Below are 20,900 nucleotides of genomic sequence, written 5' to 3' on the forward strand. Positions count from 1 at the left end.
TGAAAATCTTGCCTCTTCTTAATCTATTACCTGCTCAACAAGTTATCTTCCTTTCATCACTGAAAACCTACATTCTCCAAGGGACCTTTTTAGTTGAATAAAGAAGTACTCAACTATACATGGAAGATAACATAATCTTAATCCCTTCAATTTATACATAGTTTAAGGAGTAATATGATAGATATGGCAAATAAATATTGTGCTGGTTAAACTATTAAATCAATATAAACAGGGGTGATCCAGTTTCACCATCATAGAAGATACACAGAATATAGGAGCATAACCCTGCGAAATGATCAGATGAAGACAACAGTAAGTTCTCATGGAACAGCCTTGGGAGAGCAAAAAGAAGGGGCTGACTATTCCAGATGAAAACATAACCAGGCAGTTTTAAAAATGATAATTATAAGGTGAAGAATGACAAAACTGACCCCAAACTTCTTTGGTGCTAAGTGTCAAGTTCTTCATTGACAGTTCAGTTCTACCCAAAGAAGGGCAGAGGTCAAAAGAAGAATTTTTAATGCAATGTATTCTTAATATCTTGGAGAAAAAAATGGGAACCCACTCCAGTATTCTTGTTTAGAAAATCCTATGGACAGAGGAGCTTGGTGGGCTAGAGTTCATGGGGTTGGAAAGACTCAGACACGACTGAGCAAATCTGCATTCTTAATATCATATGCTGTACATAATATTTAGGGTCACTGAAATCACTGGCCTTATCCACCTAGACTACTAAATCTCTTCCTCTGAATCTCAAAGAGCCCCCAGGCATAACATCCCACTGAAAGTGAAGAAATTGTAGTCATTTCAGTTATGTCCGACTCTTTGCGACCCCATGGACTGTAGCCCACCAGGCTCCTCTGTCCATAGAATTCCCCAGGCAAGAATACTAGAGTGGGTAGCCATTCCCTTCTCCAGGGGATCATCCCAACCCAGGGATCCAACATGGGTCTCCCACACTGCAGGCAGATTCTTTACTGAGACATCAGGGAAGCCCAACATCCCACTGAAAGTCAGTGTAAATAAATCTAACTTCAGGTCAGAAAATGGAGAAATACTTTTTAGAATCAGTTGTTAAATGAAATACAAGAAGAACAGACTGTGACTTCCGTACAAAGGCACATATTTTATGTCTCTGGCTGTCACTGGCTGTGAGACTGCACTATATTGCTTTCCCATGTTTCCTTTTACTGTTGTGAAATTACACAGGGAAAACTATATTAATTGTCTTGGCATAGCACCACAGACCTCTGAGATGCGAACAGGCACTCTTGGGGTAATCTCTAAAAAAGATATGGTACCCTATATGAGCTCTTTCAGCACCATAATTAATTGCTGAAAATGCAAGTGGGATCAAGCGCAAACTATCAGGACAGTGTAGTTTGGTGTCTTTCTACTCTTCCTTTACCCCTTCTCTACAGAAGGACAGGGGCTTCCCATGTCCAAAAGTGGTAAAGAATCTGCCTGCCAATTAGGAGACACAGGTTCAGTCCCTGGGTTGGGAAGATCCCCTGGAGAAGGAAATGGCAACCAGGCCAGTATTCTTGCCTGGGAAATCCCATGGACAGAGGAGACTGGCGGGTTACAGTCCATGGGGTGGCAAAGAGTTGGATACGACTGAAGTAACTAAGCATGCATGCACGTCATTATTAGTATCACAGGGAATGGTCATAGTGGTGGTCTTGGTGGTGATGGTAGTAGCAGTAATTGTCATCATTGTCATTGTCAAGAAATCTGAAAGAAAACATTCTTTGTCAAACCACGATAATAACAGTAACATAGGGGAACTTAGTAACCGCCAGGAAAATACAATTACTGCCTCCATTTTTAGGAGAACCAAGGTCTAGAGAAGTTCAGGAACTTGCCCAAGGTCATACTATGAGGAAAAGGCCAAGACAGGAGTGGAATCTAATCAGTTTGTCTATGGCAGCAGACGTCTTAGGTTATCTAATCACGTATGCCATTCTGTAGTTAAAACACCTACAATAATGACCCAATTGGGGAAAATGCATATTATGTAAATGCCTCCTAAATTGTGAAGCCAAGCCAAAATAAATACATAAAAATCAAGGAAAAAGAGCTTTGTTTGCTGATTTTCCCTTGTCTACCCATCTGCTCAGATGCTCATTCATGTCCGACTCTTTGCAACCTTATAGACCATAGCCCACCAGGCTCCTCTGCCCATGGAATCCTTCTGGCAACAATACTGGAGTTGTGTGCCATTTCCTTCTTCCGGGAATCTTCCCAACCCAAGGATCGCACCTGAGTCTCTTACGGCTCTGGCAGGTGGATTTTTTTTTTTTTTTTAACAATAGTGCATCTACATATTCCGGGGCTGCAAAACAAGGCTGAAATGCGAGTTTTAATGTTGAATACTGGACAAACAGTCACAAAGACAAGCAACAATTTAAAAAATTGAAACAAAATAAAAACACCACTTCTCCTCTCAATGAAAAAAACCCAAATCTTACTGTAAATGTTAGATGAAAGATAGATATGAACAGAGAGTAAAGTACTTCACAAAGAATAACAGAATTGCCCTCGGTGTCTTTAGGGGTTTGGTTCTAGGACTCTGGTGGAGACCAGTATCCACGGATGCCTGAGTCCCTTACATAAAAACACTAGTACAGCCTTCTGAACCAATGATCAAGTTTAATATCACTTTTTTAGTATCAAAAGTGAGGCAATGAGACACTGTGGGCCTCCCCATGGGAAACAGCATGAAGCATACAGAAACCACCTAGGACTTATTCCTGCCAAAGCGGGTAAGGAATGTAGTCAAAGTCTAACTTCCATTTATGGGATGAAGGACTAAGTTAAATGAAACCACATGGAAACAAGCAGATTCAGAAAGAGGGACAAGTAGAGCAGCAATCCAATTTCTGAAAGGAGCCAAGGTTATCTAGTTTGTAAGTGATGGAACTAGAATTCAAATGTTTACTCAAAAGCCTGTTTTTTTCCCCTGCTAAACCAAGCTATCTGAAGTAGAAAAAAATTTGAGTGAAAACGATACATTCTGTTTGTGTGTACTTGTTTTTGATTCGAATTTTTTTTTAGGCACAATTCATTGACTGTGTGCCAGGCATAGTACTAAATAGCTTCGAATAACTTATGAGTTGTTACTTATCTTGTTCTCTATAGATGCTGTCACCTACTTTCCAAAGTTTAACAATCACCCACACAGCCAGATAGCATTTATAAAAATCCTACTATTGAAGTAGTTTAGCACACAGGGTCTGGAGTAACATGGTCTTAATTCAAATCCTGCACCCACTACCCTGTATGATACTGGGCAAGTTACTTAATCTCTCATCTGTAAAATGGGGCAATACAATCAGTATCATAGACTTCTGTGAGAATACATAAGATTTTATGTTTTTAGAATAGTGCCTGGCACAAAATAAATGTGCAGAAAATTTTAGAAGTACTGTGTAGTGTTTTCTTCTTTTTGTAAGCTTGGTGCTATGTTGAGTATACTAAGAAAAGTTGAGATGTATCTCCTTGTATATTTTGTGAGGCAGTGTTCTAGTAACAAATGACCACCAATGTAAAAGTTGCAAAAACCGGTATTTGGTGATATATACAATTCACTTATTAAACTTTACAATCATATATACACATCATTATTGCCTCTTACAGCTATCAGATTCTTTGGCTCCATATAAAATATTTTTGTTTAAGGCATTACTGTTTAATGCCTGTTAACACACCCTTGCTCTGTTAAACATATTCACTGATGAGAGAGATACTATGTGATTACTGGACTAAGAAATCAAACATGGTTCTTGCAAGTTCTCAAAGAGTCTATAATTCAAAATTAAAAACAAGCATATAGTTACAGTTATTTTATGCTCTTTTCTCATTTTATGTATTCTTTTAAATTGATATTTGTTGCTCTAGTATCTGACTTTCCCATTATACTGCAACTACTTGGGGCAAAACATTGTATTTACAACCAGAGTTGAATTTAAACAAAAATGAATACATTGAGCTTTTTTGTGTCTTACTCAATTATACAGTAAACAGGTTTGAAGAGATATTATGTCTTGTCAAACACATTCCAAAAAAGGCACAAAATTTATGATGCATTCAAAACAAAAGTGTTCTATTTCATTTTTAGTCATTCTCCTTGCTGAAAATCTTTAGAAAATGCAAACAAATTAAAAGACAAAATTTTGAGCTTCCTTTAATAGTTCTGTACATTTAAACCTGGGTGACTCTCCTTGGGCAGTTTCTGAAGCCAAAATTATTTTAAGTACTGAAATAAAAACCTAGCCCTAGTTACTTTATTCTAAGATTAACTGTTTTTAACCAATATACTTAGGGGTATGTAATATGTCCTGAATTGCGATAGAAATGCTTATTGTTCTATGTGAACTAATTTCATAATGATTATATAAAAGCTGTCATAATTAAAAGATAAGGGATAATGCTATCTTTTCCTTTCTGACAGGGAGTTACATGTTACTACTGGAAATTTTTACTTTCTTCCTCGGAATACCAGAAATTCTTCTGTAAAATAAACACATCTCGTCAAGACCCTCTGGAACTAGTATAATTACCAGAGGCAATTGCTGTGTCAGATCAAAGAAACGAAACAATAACAGGCAACGTGTGACCTCTACCATGTCGCCAGAGACCAATTTTTCAACAGGCAGAAGAGTCAATAATCCAGAACAGAAAACATTAAATAACCAGAAATGCTTCCAAAGTGTGGCTTAGCACATCCATCAAGGCTGCCACATTCAGAGTTCTGAGTCTCTGTGGTTTCTGAGGACAAACTTCTGGGGATTTATCATAACAGTCATTAAAATCTGCATAAAGCACCAGAGGCAAAAACCAATTTCCCAAATGCAGAGTTGAATTTCAAAAGATATTACAATAATTTTCCAAAGGTCATAGGATGCTTTAACCAGTAGAGTGGGAAGAACACAGATGATTCAATAATTTCCATATAACATTCACCTTATTTTTCTTTATTTACCTGCCCCCATTCTGTTTGGAAAGCAGGCAAAGAACGTTAACCAGATAAATATAATTAGTAAGAACACCTTAAAGACTTCTGCAGGTTTTTTGTTTTGTTTTGGTAATACTGGGTCACTAAATCCAAAAATAGGGCTTTGGTCTCCTTTGTAATGTATGTAGTTGACTGATAAGAATCATAAGGGTACAAAGAGGGGTAAAGAAATTCTCATTCATGTAATGATAGAAATACACTTAAAATGCACTTTTAAAAAGCACCACGAATAAAACCGTGCCTTAGTAAAGCAAAATCTGATTGATTTTCTTAGCCGCCACTGCAATGTCTTCTTTCAAAATCAGATGTGAATGAGGGACTGAACACACACGTATCTGAATTGTTTAACTTGCAAACACTCATTCTACTGGTGATTTAGAGACTAATAAAAGAAGGGCTTAGCATAAAGGAAAAAGCACTGGCTATGCAAAGCCACTGTGAACAACATTCAGTTCTTGTATAGACGCATTACTCTTGCTTCCTTCATCTTTCCACTGTCATTTGCCCCATCTTTCCATCTTCTTATCTTATTAACATAGTTAATTCTATTTGTCAGTTTTGCCACAATTTCAGCTACTTAAAACAGCTGTGGGTTTTCTCTAGGCAATTATCAGTCACTACACTTAGGTTTCTAAATTAGTTGTTGAAAGGCACTTTAACCTTGGGAAAATAGACACAGAGCACGCTGCCTCATTAAGCCTTACGTTTATGTGTGTGTGGCTTTAAAACGAAAACTTATTTTAAAGCATTAAAAAATCACACACACAAGTAATTCAAACTTATTGTAAAGTTATCAATGAGCAAGAAAATGCTTAACAAAGCCTATTCTGTACTATCCATCACTTTATCTTTTCCCCTTTACAATATAGATGGCAATACACACACTCTATGTCTATGTACATGTATAGAGTATATAAACTGGGACATCAAAATATTGCCAAATTCCTCTTTTACTACCTGTCTGCCAGGTGGCAACACCTGTGGAAAGTCTCCACAATCATGTAAGTGGTATCTTGAGGCCATGGCAAAGAAAGTTCTTCCCACATGCAGATTTCCACCCCACCACTCCACTCCCGCCTCCTCTTTCTCCATTTCCCTCCAAAGAGAAAATTCTGTATTTCTATTTGCGTTTCTTCTTCTCCCCTCTTGACTCTTACTACCACCACAAAATGTGGTTTTCTCCTTACTACCACAAAATGTACCAGAAGCACAGTCAGGGAGAAACCCCATGCTTAAGGTTATTCATTGGCTGATACCCATTTCTATGAAATACAACTAAATTCAAAACAAAAAAAATTCTGTAATCCAAAAATAAATGATACTTCATGAGCCGTTTATTCCTTTTATGTTAAAATAAACTCAAAGAACTTTCCAGAGTTAACGTTTGGTGTTTTTAAAGGTTTATACTATTCTGCTTTGGGGTCAGTCAAAAGCTTGTTAGAATGATTTTTAAATTAATGTAAACTAATTGCTTACCCACCTCTCCCCGCCCCCAACTCCTGCCACTTTCTGCTCCAAGGAAAAGGTGATATTTCAACAGCGTAAAATTCTTCACTGAGAGACAAACATTAAAATGATAAACATTTTGGAAAGCAAAGTACACTTCAAACCCTAACTGTTCTTTCAGACCTATATTGACTCATAGCCGTTGCCAACATTTGGTAAGGATTATCCTTCCATTAGGCAAAAGCAAGCATTCCTTAGATAAATCAGGAGTTTTTGCCATGAGACTCATAAAACCTTTTCACAACACAAGATTTTCAAGAGAATCCTTGAAGGTTTTAGGAGCCTGCTCCTTTTACTCAGTAACAAAATACACCCCATGGTGTCTCACTGACCCCACTCAGCTGTCCTTTGACCTCTTCAATTGTTGAAGCCTAACTCCAGGGCCCACAGAATTTGCCTCCCATATCAAAAAGGCGAATGAGGCTTCCTCCTAGCACCTGGTGTAACAAAACCCAACCGTGTCTCCCTCTCGCGATCTCCTCCGCTCCCTCTCGGGCCACTTTCCAGATGTCCCAGGCCCAAATGTTAAGCCAATACTAGGTTTCAGGATCTGCGTGGTCACCACGCAGGAACAACAGGAACCGAGCTGAAGTGGCAATGACCCCTCTTGTTCTTTTTGGCCTCAAAAGGATACGACGGGTCATAAAAGAGGAAAAGATCTTTGGCCTCTCTTGGAAATGTCAGGCTATTTAAGTACATTGTAACTTCCAAAAGGAGGGAGCCGGTCTTGGTTATGCCCTGACAGTCAACAGTTACCTAAGCAGTGTCCCTAAATTCTTAATTCTAAGAGGATTTTTTATTTTCTTTGACATAGAAGGGGAAAAGGACAGGATCACCTTTCTCCCCTTCCTTGCATTCAAAGGCTTCCAAAAATAGAAACAGAAAACTTTCATAAAACTTTCAAAACATACATCTCAGGGTATATGATTAAAAACTGTAAATACATGCAGTCACTAGAGGCCGTTTGGTCTTCTCTGCGGAGGCCAATAATCTGATGTCTCTCTTGTTAGACAAGTTGAAAGATAAAACCACAATCAACAAAGAACCAAGAGCTGAATTCTTATTGTCTTAATTTAGGTATGCAGGAAATATAACACAGAGGCTGTTGTAAGAAAAAAGAAAAACCTTAAAGCTGAGAAAGTGTTTTGTTTGGGGTTTTTTTGTTTTTTTTTGGTGGCGAGGATGGGGGAGGGGAGAGGAAAGCAAAGAGGAGAGAAAATAGAAGGAGAGGAGCTCATAGAAATATCTGCTTCATCAGTTTAAGTGCCAAAGACAGAGCTTTATTTAGAGTCTAAAATGTTCCCCTCCCAAATTTGACCATGAAAGATTTGGATGAGGGGACATATTATAATTGTACAATACCTTGGTTTATTTATTAACATTTTTGAACCATGTTCATGATTTAGTTGGGCTGTCAACACTTCAGGGAGCCTGTTGCCTAGATTTTACTTGATTAAAGCTTTTTTGTACCTGCAAAAACAAAAAATAATATATACATAAAGACATGAACTAATTTCCAAATGCATTATATTCCACAATACAGTAACTTAAATATTCACAATTCTACAAATATTGCAACTAGAACATTTATCGGTCTTATACAATTCCATATATATTATAAAGGGCAAATACAATATTCCTCTTTCCCCAAATGATCACTCTTTACATACCTGGAAATAATTCCTTTTTAAGATTTCCCCCTACTAAATGTAATTGGAATAAATCTGTTAAGTCTGCATTTTGGACAGGTGTTACCATAATGCTTAAAGCCCATAGATTATTTTTATTTTTAGGAGAGAAATTGGTGAAAGATAATTTCCTTACTCAAAGGAGTTTGAGTTTTATAATTTCTGGTGCTACACCAAAATTTATCTTCTTAAAGAAGTATCAAAAATTTAAGACATAACCAATGTTGATTAAAATTATTTTTCAACTTTTTGAATTGAACAGTTTAATAATTTCCAACAAACAAAGCCTGAAAGAATAAAGGCAACTACTGTTTCCTATCCTTTTGATTAGTGTATTCCTAGAAGAAATTAAACTAAATAATTATAATTACATATAACTGGTTGAAAATTACAGTGAACATATTCTTCTGCTAAGTAGATTATAGTAAATATACAAGAAAATATAGTCAGAACCAGAAAATGAAATAAGAACTAATTTTCACTGATTTTTATACATAACTTAGAAGTGTTTCTATTTTGTTATTATGTCTAAAGAGAAAATAAAAGAGGATTTTTTAAAGAATATACTGGTTTCAATGCATATTTATGGCACTAAAATATGTAAAGTAATATCAATGTATATTTTCTTTAAAAAAAGCTTTCATTTTATTTTCCTTTTAGGACAACTTGAAAGAGAGAAAAGAACCATTTCAGATTTTGAAATAAAAATATCTTACCTCCCTTACAGTCAGAAGAATGTCTTCAGGCAAAAGCACAGTTAAAAATGCAAGACCTGGATGTTCAATCTCATGCATTTCACACCCACCCGTCCACCCACCTACAAGTAGACATCTTTTTGTGAGTCAAGAGTCTTGCTCCCTCCATCCAAACCTAAGATTACCCCATATGGTCAGCAAGGTCAAACTGCATTACTGCCAATGAAACTATATGACTCCACAAGGACCTTAATGATTAAAAAAAAAAAAAAAAAAAAGGTCAGTAATCCAATTCCAGTGGCTTCAGAGTCTAAAATTGCTAATTTTTGGCCACGTGCTGCACACTTCACCTGCTAGTAATGACATTTTTGTATTTTCTTCTAATTACACTCAAAGCTAAGACCTTTGGCCCCGGGCCACAGACCCCTATTCAGGCTGCACACATTCTCTTAAACGACCTGATCCTTTGTTGTCACTCTTCCTCTTTCATCTATTATTTACACCCATAGAGAAGGAAGATACTCCACCATTTGTATAGCTTAAAGCTTCTAATCATCTTAATTTCTTTGCCTTTCAACCTATGGTTTTTTCATAGACGAATGCCAAAAAGTTTGACAAAATCATTTTTTTTTAACCACATACTTTCCCCTCCTTCCCTTTTCTTACTCTTTGCCAACCTCCTTCCTGTCCCTTCTCTACCACAGAAGGTACTCTTGATCAGCCAGCATTCACAAATTTTGACTTTCACCAACAAAACGAATTTCAAATATAATACAAAATCTCCATCTTGCTCTCACAGAGTGATAACAATTATATTTTTCTCCTCAAAGAGCTGATTAAAGTGGAAGTTTACTTATAATAACTTACTATCTGCTTCAGCCTCCCTAAGGCATGAGCACAGAATTTTCAGAATTCCCCTGCAAAAATGTCAAAGAAGCTTCAAGAAACAGTTAGGATGTTAGTTATATAGCTGAAACTTTTCAAACATTTTATATCTGCAGATGCTCAAATGCTTACAAGAAAGAAAAAAAAAAGAGGAAGGAGAGCATAACAAAAAATACATACAAAGAAAATTTTACCAATAAAAGAATTTGTAAATTACTACCACATCCAAATAGCAAAGTCCTTACATAAAACATTCTATATCATTGTAATTTCCCAACATTTTCCCCACACTTAAAAATATATATATCCAACACATTTTGAAAATCCAAAGCACAGGACTGTTTACCATGTCGAAGATGTCCCCTTCAGATCACAGCAGCCCCCCCGAGACTCTGATTTCCAAGATGTTTATAAAAGGACACACGATCCATCTTTGCTCTCTCTTCCTCTATTGCTCAGCTTACTCTTGATTTCTAGCAGTATTTCCTTGTTGTCTGTCCTCTCTGCAGACCCTGAAACCCCTTGTCTTTTCTTATTTTCACCATTTGCCTCAACCAGCAGTTCACTGGAGACCCATCCATCTTGTAATGCCTAAAGTGACAGATGCTCCCAGGAATGACCACACTGCTGAGTGAACAAAAGATAACATCACCTCTAGGAACTCCAGATAGAAATACAACTGCAACCTTAAGACAGGGTCTGACTTGACAGACACTGGACCATAAACCTCTTCTAAGCGAGAAAGAAAACAATTGCCACACACAAAAAAAAATCTGACACAATCAAAGGCAGAAAAGAGTGATTATTTGTGGATTGCCTTTTCACTCTGCAGCTCACTTTTCCCCCCCTCAACGCTTTTATATTGGGGCAATTCACTTGCCAAGAGGCAAGAGAAGTTCTTGTAGGGGAAAAGCCTTTCCCAGTATCTTCTTTCATTCAACAATATTCAAAGTGAAATTCATTCACAAGTGTGTTTCAGTAAATCTAAGCCTTATGATACAGCATCCTTAAGCCTGACCCACCTCATCTGCATAAAGCAACGTCTAGATTCCAAAATGCTGGCTCAGTGCTACTGCTGTGAAAGGATACACATACTTTGCAAATTAAAAACACATTAGAAATTAAAAAGCAGTGTGACACAATGTCAACAATATGTGTAGCTCATAAAAGAAAGCTCACCATTCATTCATCAGACAACCTCCAACTTGGGTTAAAGAGACTATTAACAAGAGGATTCTGGGAAAGACTACAGCTCTCTTTTTCAACAAAGAAAAGGTCATATTAACATCTCCCAGCAACGAACTAATGATATGGATGCTGTAGATGCAGGGGACTCTGCTTGATACCATCTAGGTTTGGGGAGGGCGGGCAGGCTGCTTTTCATTTTTAAAAGCATTTAAAATCTTCATGCAGCAAAAGGCAAATTTAAATTCTAACATTTAAATTTAATTTTAAATTTCTAACATTAAATAAATACAATGAAGGAAAATTTTAGAACAGAAAAACAAAAACTGACTTGGAGAGCAATTAAGAACATTGTGATCAATGTCAATTATGAAGATTAACAACCCCTTTTTATAATAGATATCAAGCAACACAGAACTCTGCTGCAGCTAAATGCATTATCATTTTCAAGCAGGGTAGATGATACAAATACCTTTGTTAAATCTAAAATCAAGAGCCAAATGCTCGAGAAAAGTCTGTCAGCCTTATTTCTAAGAAGAAATGTCAGCATTTATAATGTCATTTCTTTAATACAAATATTTTAATTTTTTTTTAATTTGCACAAAAATCTTTTAAGTTACACTTCTCTTTGGAGAAACTAATGACTCATTCCTACTTTACTAGAAAAAATAAAATTTAAAAGATATTTTATCTCTTGCATGTAGAGTATTTGTGGGGTAAAAGAAAACTTCTTAAGTTGATAAATCAACATATCTTTTTCTTTAACATTATCTTATGTCTCTTATTTTCTCAAACACTTCAGTGTATCTGTACAAACAACACAAATATTTCACAATGTCAGAATTTTCTGATCCTTATTTTAATACTGGAAAAACATATGTATATAAAATAATTAAATGAACACATACAATTAGGTAGATCAATGGGAAAAAGATTAGGTAATTATAGACTGCTTATCAATATGAAAGGACTTGTTCTAATATGGATGATCTTTAACTAGACAGCTTTGTTTAACACACACTGACCCTAAGTTGTCCCTCTAGAACCCTGATCCAAAAACGTCACCTCATTCAACACTCTCAAATTTTGGCATTAATATGAAGAGAGAGACGTGACCTTGAAATGACAGTTCCATGGCAGAAAGTAAAAAAAGAAGACCCAATTAAAAGACCTACTTTAAGACATAATAGGATCAATACTGCACGCAAGAAAAGTACACCCCCGTGGAAAGTTCTTATTGCCTGATTGATCAAAAACAAAACAAAACTTTTCCTTTTTTCAGGGCCTTTTCCAGATCACAGTCAGTGCCAGAAATCCACACAGGAAAAAAATCCATCAAAATGAAACCCTAAAAGGGTTTACCCTTCACCATCCCATTTGCACTTCAAAACCCTGTAAGGCCTTCAGTTAAACCCCAGGGCTGAACCATTTCAATAATAAGAGAGGTGGCCAGCAGTGATTTATCTCCCATTTGGCCTCTGGACAGAGCTGTAACGTCTAGGAGGCTTCCCTTCCCTGACTCAACCCTCCCCCCTAAGTCTCAACCTTCACTTGTGCAGCTTTGGATCTTCAGTACCTTATAAACAACTCATATGCCCTTTCCAATCAGATGCAAGAACAGTGTGTAACCCTGGGTTTTCTTGGCAATGCTTTCACAAAACGGAATGCTGTTGTAATAATCAGAGCATTGAAAATACCAGGTTAAATTTCAGGTTCTCTTTGCTGTAATAAGTTGAAGAAGAAAGAAACTTCAACTTAAGCCTTTTTCTTCTCACACATGTTGATTGTTGTCAGAACTTCTTAAACTTTTCCCAATTTATACCTTGATATCCATTACATCTTGGGCTACATCAGCCAACTTCCTGTAGTGATGTTCATGTAAATTTAAATCCTTGCATTGTAAAATATCTTGGCAAATCCAAAAATGTGGAGATTTCACAGGTCACAGACTCCTGGGTCAGAAAGACCTTAAGAACAGATAGCAGACCACTATGACTCAACTGATTTATTCTACACTTGTTATCAAATTTGTACTATAACTGACAACACACACATACAATTTTCCTCTGGTAAAATAAATACCAAACAATGTCAACAGTTATTTAAGTTGAAATAAAGGTACCAGAAGTTATCAGATGGGAAACAGTGAAGTTACTCCTTAAACACTCCTTAAACATGGAGAACATTTTGTCACTGGGCATGAATTTCCTATTTCAAAATTATGTTCATATGCTTGCTAATACACAGAAGACGAAAAATATATACACTCTTTTCCCTACCTACTCATTGCTTTCTATTTTCATTTCAGTGACAGGGCTTTGTTCTTCTAATTGATTCTGATAAATTCCGACTGAATGCCACATTAACAACTTGCCCCAAATGAATCCACTATAGTGATTCTGATTTTATAATATGAAAACTTTCACGTTATTCATTAATTTTATAAATTTAGAGACTCTACAGGCAAATATAAATGTATTTCATTTAAACCTAATATCAGTTAAGAGAAGTTTAAAAGAATAAAATTAATTATATGGCCCTGAAAGTTAAAAATACAAGAAATACAAAGTTTTGTTGATTCAAAGAAAAGTTATTCATGTTTCTTGAGCTATTTATCAGTAAAAATATCTAACTATCCTTATACCTCATTAGCAAATAGTTTTCATTTTTAGAGCTCCAAATACCACAAGTTCTAAAAGCAAAAAATAAACCAACTCTTACAGCAGATGACTTTATTGCACGCTACCAGGTCAGTGAATCTCAGATTTGTGTATGAGATCCTGCACATATAAATCAAGAAGAACAGATAACTGAAAAAACCAAAGGGACATGGCTTTTTATATCACTGAAACAAAGTTTGTCACTAATAACAATACTCAGAAAAACAAATTTCTTAACCTACCACATGACATTTAAAAAAAAAAAAGCTTTCCTCAGAGAGTCAGCAAGAGTAATTGATCCACCACAGAGGAAATATTCAATCTTCATTAAATATTTATTCAGTGCAATAGGTTGTTAGGTCTATTTAGACCTCAAAGAAGAAATAGTTCCTGTCTGGTAGGAATCAGGTCTTGGGAGAATTGAATGGAGATGAGCTGACGTTCCTCAAGTAATGACACTATATTTCAAAACAATGATGCTAAAAATTGGAGGTGTGCTATGAAATGGTTGCTGCTACTTTGAAATCGGATACAATGAAAGTGATAGTTCAGGGAGTAGTAATTTTAACAAGGTATGACCAGCTAAGTAAGCAACTTGATTTCCTAGTAACCCAGGACAATACAATTTGGATGTTTAAGATCTGTGGTTCCCAACCCTTCCGCCATAGCCAAGTCGCCTGTCTTTTCTGGGCCTCTTTCCTTATCCATAAAATGAAAGGTAAAGGTAATCCATTTCCAGATTGAAGACACTATGATTACAGCGGGCGAAGGGAAAAGATCCCATTCACAACCGGAACAACATGAAGAACGCACAGGACTCATCTTAATGACAGATCTGTAACAACATCATTTTTTCAATTGCCAAAGGTGAGCTGGATGATATAAGTGAAAATTTACACACAGAGAAATATGCTGCGTTTCTTACAGAGAAAGCTAATGGTAAAAATACTTGTTTCTCAAACAGAATAATAACACAATTCCAATCAAAAGTACAGTAAAATTTGGGTGGAACATTGTGAAAACATTCATAAATTCATAAGGAAGATTATCAGAGAAAAGATGGGGAAAACATCTTTTTGAAAAATGTTACAAGGGGAGGTGAGTCAAAATAAATGTTAAATGAAGAAAGAGCTTTTGTTCATTGTCACTAAATCCAGTGAACATTTTTTTTTTTGGTTCTTGTCTAACATGTCCTGAGTATATTTCTTGAAATTTCCTTTCCTTTTGCTGGGTTTCATCTCACAGCTCTCTGGTTTCCCTCCTTCCCTATGCAGCTCCTTAGTTCTCTTTGCACTCCCATAATACTCCACCCAGCAATGAAATGTGGTAGTTCTGCAGATTCTAGTACGTGGCAGCCATCCTCCAACAGGCCCCATAGTTCCCACCTCCTGTGTAATCCACTCCCACGTCGAATCAGGGCTGACTTACATGACCAGTAAATACGGAACAAGTGACAATGTGTGATTTCCAAGGTCATAAAAGATATTGCAGTTTCTTATATATAAAATAGAAAACTAATAAGACTCTACAGTATAGCACAGGGAATTCTATTAAATACTCTGTAATGGCTTATATGGGAAAAGAATACTAAAAAAAAAAAGAGTGGATATACATATATACGTAACTGATTCACTTCGCTGTACACCTAAAACTAATACAACATTGTAAATCAATTATACTCCAATAAAAAATAAAAAAAAAAACTGGGAAATACTCCAAATCAACTAATCATTTGAATTCTGGAATTGTTGATTCCCTCTACCATGTTTCACGTGGAGTTTACAAAAAAAAAAGATACTGCAGTTTCTTCCCTGACCTCTTGGATCGCTTGCTCTAAGAGAGGGCAACCACTGTGTTGTACAGACACCCAAGCCGCTCTGTAGAGAGGCCCTCATGGGTAGGAGCTGAGGCCTTCTGCCAATAGACAGGATCAACGTCCCTAGCTGCTCTCCTTGCCTCCTCTCTGGCACTCTTCAATCACTACTCTGCATCAAGTGAAATACAATCACCAACTCTTTGCTAAAGACAGTTGAAGTTTTATACTGTTGAGGATAAAACTCAATATTGTAAATATCCCTGCCTACCTCTCCAGTGTTATTTTGCAATGTTCTCTTCCTAAACGCTGGGCTCCAGAAACACTGACCAACTTAGACACTTCTGTTCCTCTGCTGTGAAACCACTCATCCTTTCACTTCTGCCTAGTGAAATTCCCTCATCCTTCTAGATCCCCTCTGAAGCACTGCTTCCCTAATTCCCTCAGCCCTTTGCTGAAACCTCCCAAAGAACCTTTTTCATCTCCTTCTCAACCTTTAATTCACTTTTGAGCTATGTAATCTGTATGATCAATTGTTTCAATGCTTGTCTTTCTTCCTAAATTTTAAACTACATTGAAAGTACGGGCAATATTTTTTGGGTTTTGCCTGTTATTGAAATCACAGCACCTATTGTGGTGCCCTCTGGCACTCAAAAATTCTGCCTGAATAATTTAATAATTTAAAATATAGGACTGGCACAAGAATGAGAAGCTCATTGGTGACAGTCCAAAAAATTTTAATATCTGTAAGCATTATTGTATGATAATTGAGGCATTCTAAAACAATGAATTGTTTTATATATTTACACATGGACATCAACCAGATGGTCAATACCAAAATCACATTGATTATATTCTTTGCAGCCAAAGATGGAAAAGCTCTATAAAGTCAGCAAAAACAAGACCAGGAGCTTACTGTGGCTCCTTATTGCAAAATTCAGACTTAAATTGAAGAAAGTAGGGAAAACCACTAGACCATTCAGGTATGACCTAAATCAAATCCCTTATGATTATACAGTGGAAGTGACAAATAGATTCAAGGGATTAGCTCTGATAGAGTAAAGAACTATGGACAGGGGTTCGTGACACTGTACAGGAGGCAGGGATCAAGACCATCCCCAAGAAAAAGAAATGCAGGCAAAATGCTTGTCTGAGGAGGCCTTACAAATAGCTGAGAAAAGAAGAAAATTGAAACGCAAAGGAGAAAAGGAAAGACATACCCATTCGAATACAGAGTTCCAAAGAATAGCAAGGAGAGATAAGAAAGCCTTCCTCAGTGATCAGTGCAAAGAAATAGAGGAAAACAACAGAATGGGAAACACTAGAGATCTCCTCAAGAAAATTAGAGATACCAAGGGAACATTTCATGCAAAGATGGGCACAATAAATATGGACAGAAATGGTATGGACCTAACGGAAGCAGAAGATATTAAGAAGAGGTAACAAGAATACACAGAAGAACCATACAAAAGAGATGTTCACAACCCAGATAATCACGATGGTGTGATCACTCACCTAGAGCCAGATATCCTGAAGTGCGAAGTGAAGTGGGCCTTAGGAACACTTCACTACAAACAAGCTAGTAGGTGACAGAATTCCAGGTGAGCTATTTCAAATCCTGAAAGATGATGCTGTGAAAGTGCTGCACTCAACATGCCAGCAAATTTGGAAAACTCAGTAGTGGTCACAGGACTGGGAAAGGTCAGTTTTCATTCCAATCCCAAAGAAAGGCAATGCCAAAGAATGCTCAAAGTACCACACAATTGCATTCATTTCACATGCTAGCAAATTGATGCTCAAAATTCTCCAAGCCAGGCTTCAACAGTACATGAACTGTGAACTTCCAGATGTTAAATCTGGATTTAGAAAAGGCAGAGGAACCAGAGATCAAATTGACAACACCCACTGGATCATTGAAAAAGCAAGAGAGTTCCAGAAAAACGTCTACTTCTGATTTATTGACTATGCCAAAGCCTTTGACTGTGTGAATCACAACAAACTGTGGAAAATTCTGAAAGAGATGGGAATACCAGACCACCTGACCTCCCTCTTGAGAAATCCATATGCAGGTCAAGAAGCAACAGTTCGAACTGGACATGGAACAACAGACTGGTTCCAAATTGGGAAAGGAGTACATCAAGGCTGTATATTGTCACCCTGCTTATTTAACTTATATGCAGAGTACATCATGTGAAATGCCAAGCTGGATGAAACACAAGCTGACACCACCCTTATGGCGGAAAGTGAAGAAGAACTGAAAAGCCTCTTGATGAAAGTGAAAGAGAATGAAAAAGTTGGCTTAAAGCTCAACATTCAGAAAACTAAGATCATGGCATCTGGTGTCATCACTTCATGGCAAATAGATGGGGAAACAGTGGAAACAGAGTCAGACTTTATTTGGGGGGCTCCAAAATCACTGCAGATGGTGACTGTAGCCATGAAATTAAAAGACACTTACTCCTTGGAAAAAAGCTATGACCAACCTAGACAGCATATTAAAAAGCAGAGACATTACTTTGTCAACAAGGGTCCATCTAGTCAAAGCTATGGTTTTTCCAGTAGTCATGTATGGATGTGAGAGTTGGACTATAAAGAAAGTTCAGCGCCAAAGAACTGATGCTTTTGAACTATGGTGCTGGAGAAAACTCTTGAGAGTCCCTTAGACTGCAAAGAGTTCCAACAAGTCTATCCTAAAGGAAATCAGTCCTGGATGTTCATTGGAAGGACTGATGCTGAAGCTGAAACTCCAATACTTTGGCCACCTGATGTGAAGAGCTGACTCATTTGAAAAGACCCGGATGCTGGGAAAGAAAGAAAGCAGGAGAAGAAGGGGATGACAGGGTGGGATGGCTGGATGGCATCACTGACTCAATGGACATGAGTTTGAGCGAACTCCGGGAGTTGGTTGTAGACAGGGAGGCCTGGCGTGCTGCAGTCCATGGGATCGCAGAGTCAGACACGACTGAGACACTGACCTAAACTGAACTGAAAACAATAAAGGGAAGGAGCAACTGTTCATTTAATTACTCAAAGTAATTAATTGTTCATTTAATTACTGAAGTAAGGATCAACAATACAAAAAGTAACATCTAACAAACAACTTAGACACTAAAAATAAATGCCAGAGAGACAAAACATTAAATTTAAATATCTATACCTAAATAGATTTCTATGCCCACCCACATCAGACCATATAAAAACTGTAGAAACATAATTAAATATTTTTTACACCGATATTTATCATGTACCAAGATTTATTATGGTGTCATAGTGAGAATTTAGCTTTCTAAGCCTGGAAATCACAAAGGATAAGACTGACAAATTTGACTAATAAACATATACAACTTCCATATATTAATATTTAACAGCTAAAACAAAAAGAAAAACTTTTCCAGCTAGTGAAAAGAGTTAAAGTCTACTATATACATAAGGGAACTAAAAGAGGTAAACTAAAGATAGTGAAGGGCAGGGAAGCCTGGTATGCTGCAGTTCATGGGATTGCAAAAAGTCGGACACGACTTAGAGACCGAACAACAACAGTGTACATGATAAAGTAAAACATTAATACCTCCACTCCTGAGCACAATCTAATATTCCATCCATAGTGAACTGCAGCCTGCCAGGCTTCTCTGTTCATGGGGATTCTCCAGGCAAGAATACTAAAGTGGGTTGCCATGCCTCCCTTCAGGGGATCTTCCCAACCTAGGGATCAAACCCAGGTTTCCTGCAATGCAGGCAGATTTTTTTTTTTTAATCATCTGAGCCACCAGGGAAGCCCAAGAATACTGGAGTGGGTTGCCATTCCCTTCTCCAGGGGACCTTCCTGACCCAGAGATCAAACCCAGGTCTCCTGCATTGCAGGCAGATACTTTACCACTGAACCACTGGGGAAGAAAAGAGTAACTAGAAGGAGATGCTTGCAGGATGAGACTCTTCCCTCATCCTGAAAAGGATGAGGTGATGGATGGTACAGAAGAGAGGAGATGGCCAGTGGACTCAGGTACTAGAAGGTGTAAAGAACAGAGAGAGGAAAAGGATGGAAGCAGCCCTTACGTGGCAGAACCACAAGGCAGGAGCCGGTGTCCTTGCTAACAGCAGTGCTGCTTTATCAGCCTTAGACAATGACTTCTGAACTCTTTTTACACGGGAAAGAAATAAACTACTAACTTGCTATTTAGAGTTTTCCTGTCAATGTAATCCAAACTGACATAGGAAAGGAAAGTGTTGAAAAAATAAGCAAGCATCCCTCAAAAGCATGAAACAGCATAGCATACACAGAAGACAAGGGGGCTTCCCTGCTGCTTCAGTGGTACAGAATCTGCCTGCCCATGCAAGAGACAGAGGAGATGACCTGAAGATCCCCTGAAGAAAGAAATGGCTACCCACTCCAGTATTCTTGCCTGGGAAATCCCATGGACAGAGGAGCCTGATGGGCTACAGTCCATGGGGTCACAAAGGGTCAGACACGACTGTGCGACTGAGTACACATACGCACACACAACCCAGTCTTAGAAAGTCTAATAATTTGCTCAAGCTCACACGGCTAGTTGAAAACTGGTCATGTCAGGAATCAGACATAGATTCATCTTACTTCAGTGTCATGTTTTTGCTTGGCTAGGTTATCTCTCATACAATGGCATGAAATGTATGAAATAGTATGACAGGCAGTACAATGGCTTGGATTATTGCAACCTCTTAACTAGACATTCCTTCAGCATTTGGGAATGTTCTGGCCCAAAGCAGTTTTTCAAAAATGCAAATTGGGGAGGATGGTGGTGTCTTCTCTGACTAAGGGCACTTTGGAAGAAGATGAGGTTTTGAATGGAAGATGGAAGATGATGCTTTCAAGTCTTAGATATACTGATTTTTGAGATGGCTATGAAATATCCAAATGGAGATATCGAGCAGTAATTTGATAAGATGCTTCTGAAGTTTAGGGGGAAGCAGGTTGGAGATAAAGCTCTTGGCATCAATTGTTCTTAGAGGTCAGCTAAAGTCAAGGCAATTACTGAGACTTTTTGGGGACTCCCAAGAGTGAGAAGAGCAGCCTGTTGAGAAAACGGTTGTGGGTACAGACTTGAAAAGAAAGGAGTATTTTGAAATAATTACTTAAGAAGAAGGAGACCAACTCAGTCAAGGACAGTCAAAGATATCACTAAGTTGTACTTATGGTTAGGGATAATGAATTTATAGTGATATCAGTCTGAGTGGTGGGAGGGTTTTCTACTGTATAAATCACTAACTCAATAGTAGGAAAACTTGCTAATATTTCATTATTTTTCCGGTTCCTTTCTTCTCTCCCAATGTGAGTTGCCTGAATTGACCTGGGCACTTAACCTATTATTTAAATCCATCTCCCCTTCAGACTCTAAAATCTTCAAAAAGTCTGTTGAGACTCTGAAAATCTTTTTACAAAAAACATTTTTATTCCCAGCAACTCGCACGGCAATA

General features: G+C 37.4%; 1 protein-coding gene across 4 annotated transcripts in view; it reads right to left on the reverse strand.

Moving 5' to 3' along the window:
* The window catches only part of GREB1L (GREB1 like retinoic acid receptor coactivator), a 248,531-nt gene that overhangs the window by 114,053 nt on the left and 113,578 nt on the right, over positions 1–20,900 (reverse strand). For all 4 annotated transcript variants that reach the window (XM_069568906.1, XM_069568905.1, XM_069568904.1 and 1 more), the window contains exon 2: positions 7,886–7,993. The gene's annotated coding sequence lies outside the window, so the exon portion shown is untranslated. The remainder of the gene's footprint in view (positions 1–7,885; positions 7,994–20,900) is intronic.

The sequence above is a fragment of the Ovis canadensis genome, chromosome 23 (assembly GCF_042477335.2).
Source record: "Ovis canadensis isolate MfBH-ARS-UI-01 breed Bighorn chromosome 23, ARS-UI_OviCan_v2, whole genome shotgun sequence".
Classification (NCBI taxonomy): domain Eukaryota; kingdom Metazoa; phylum Chordata; class Mammalia; order Artiodactyla; family Bovidae; genus Ovis; species Ovis canadensis.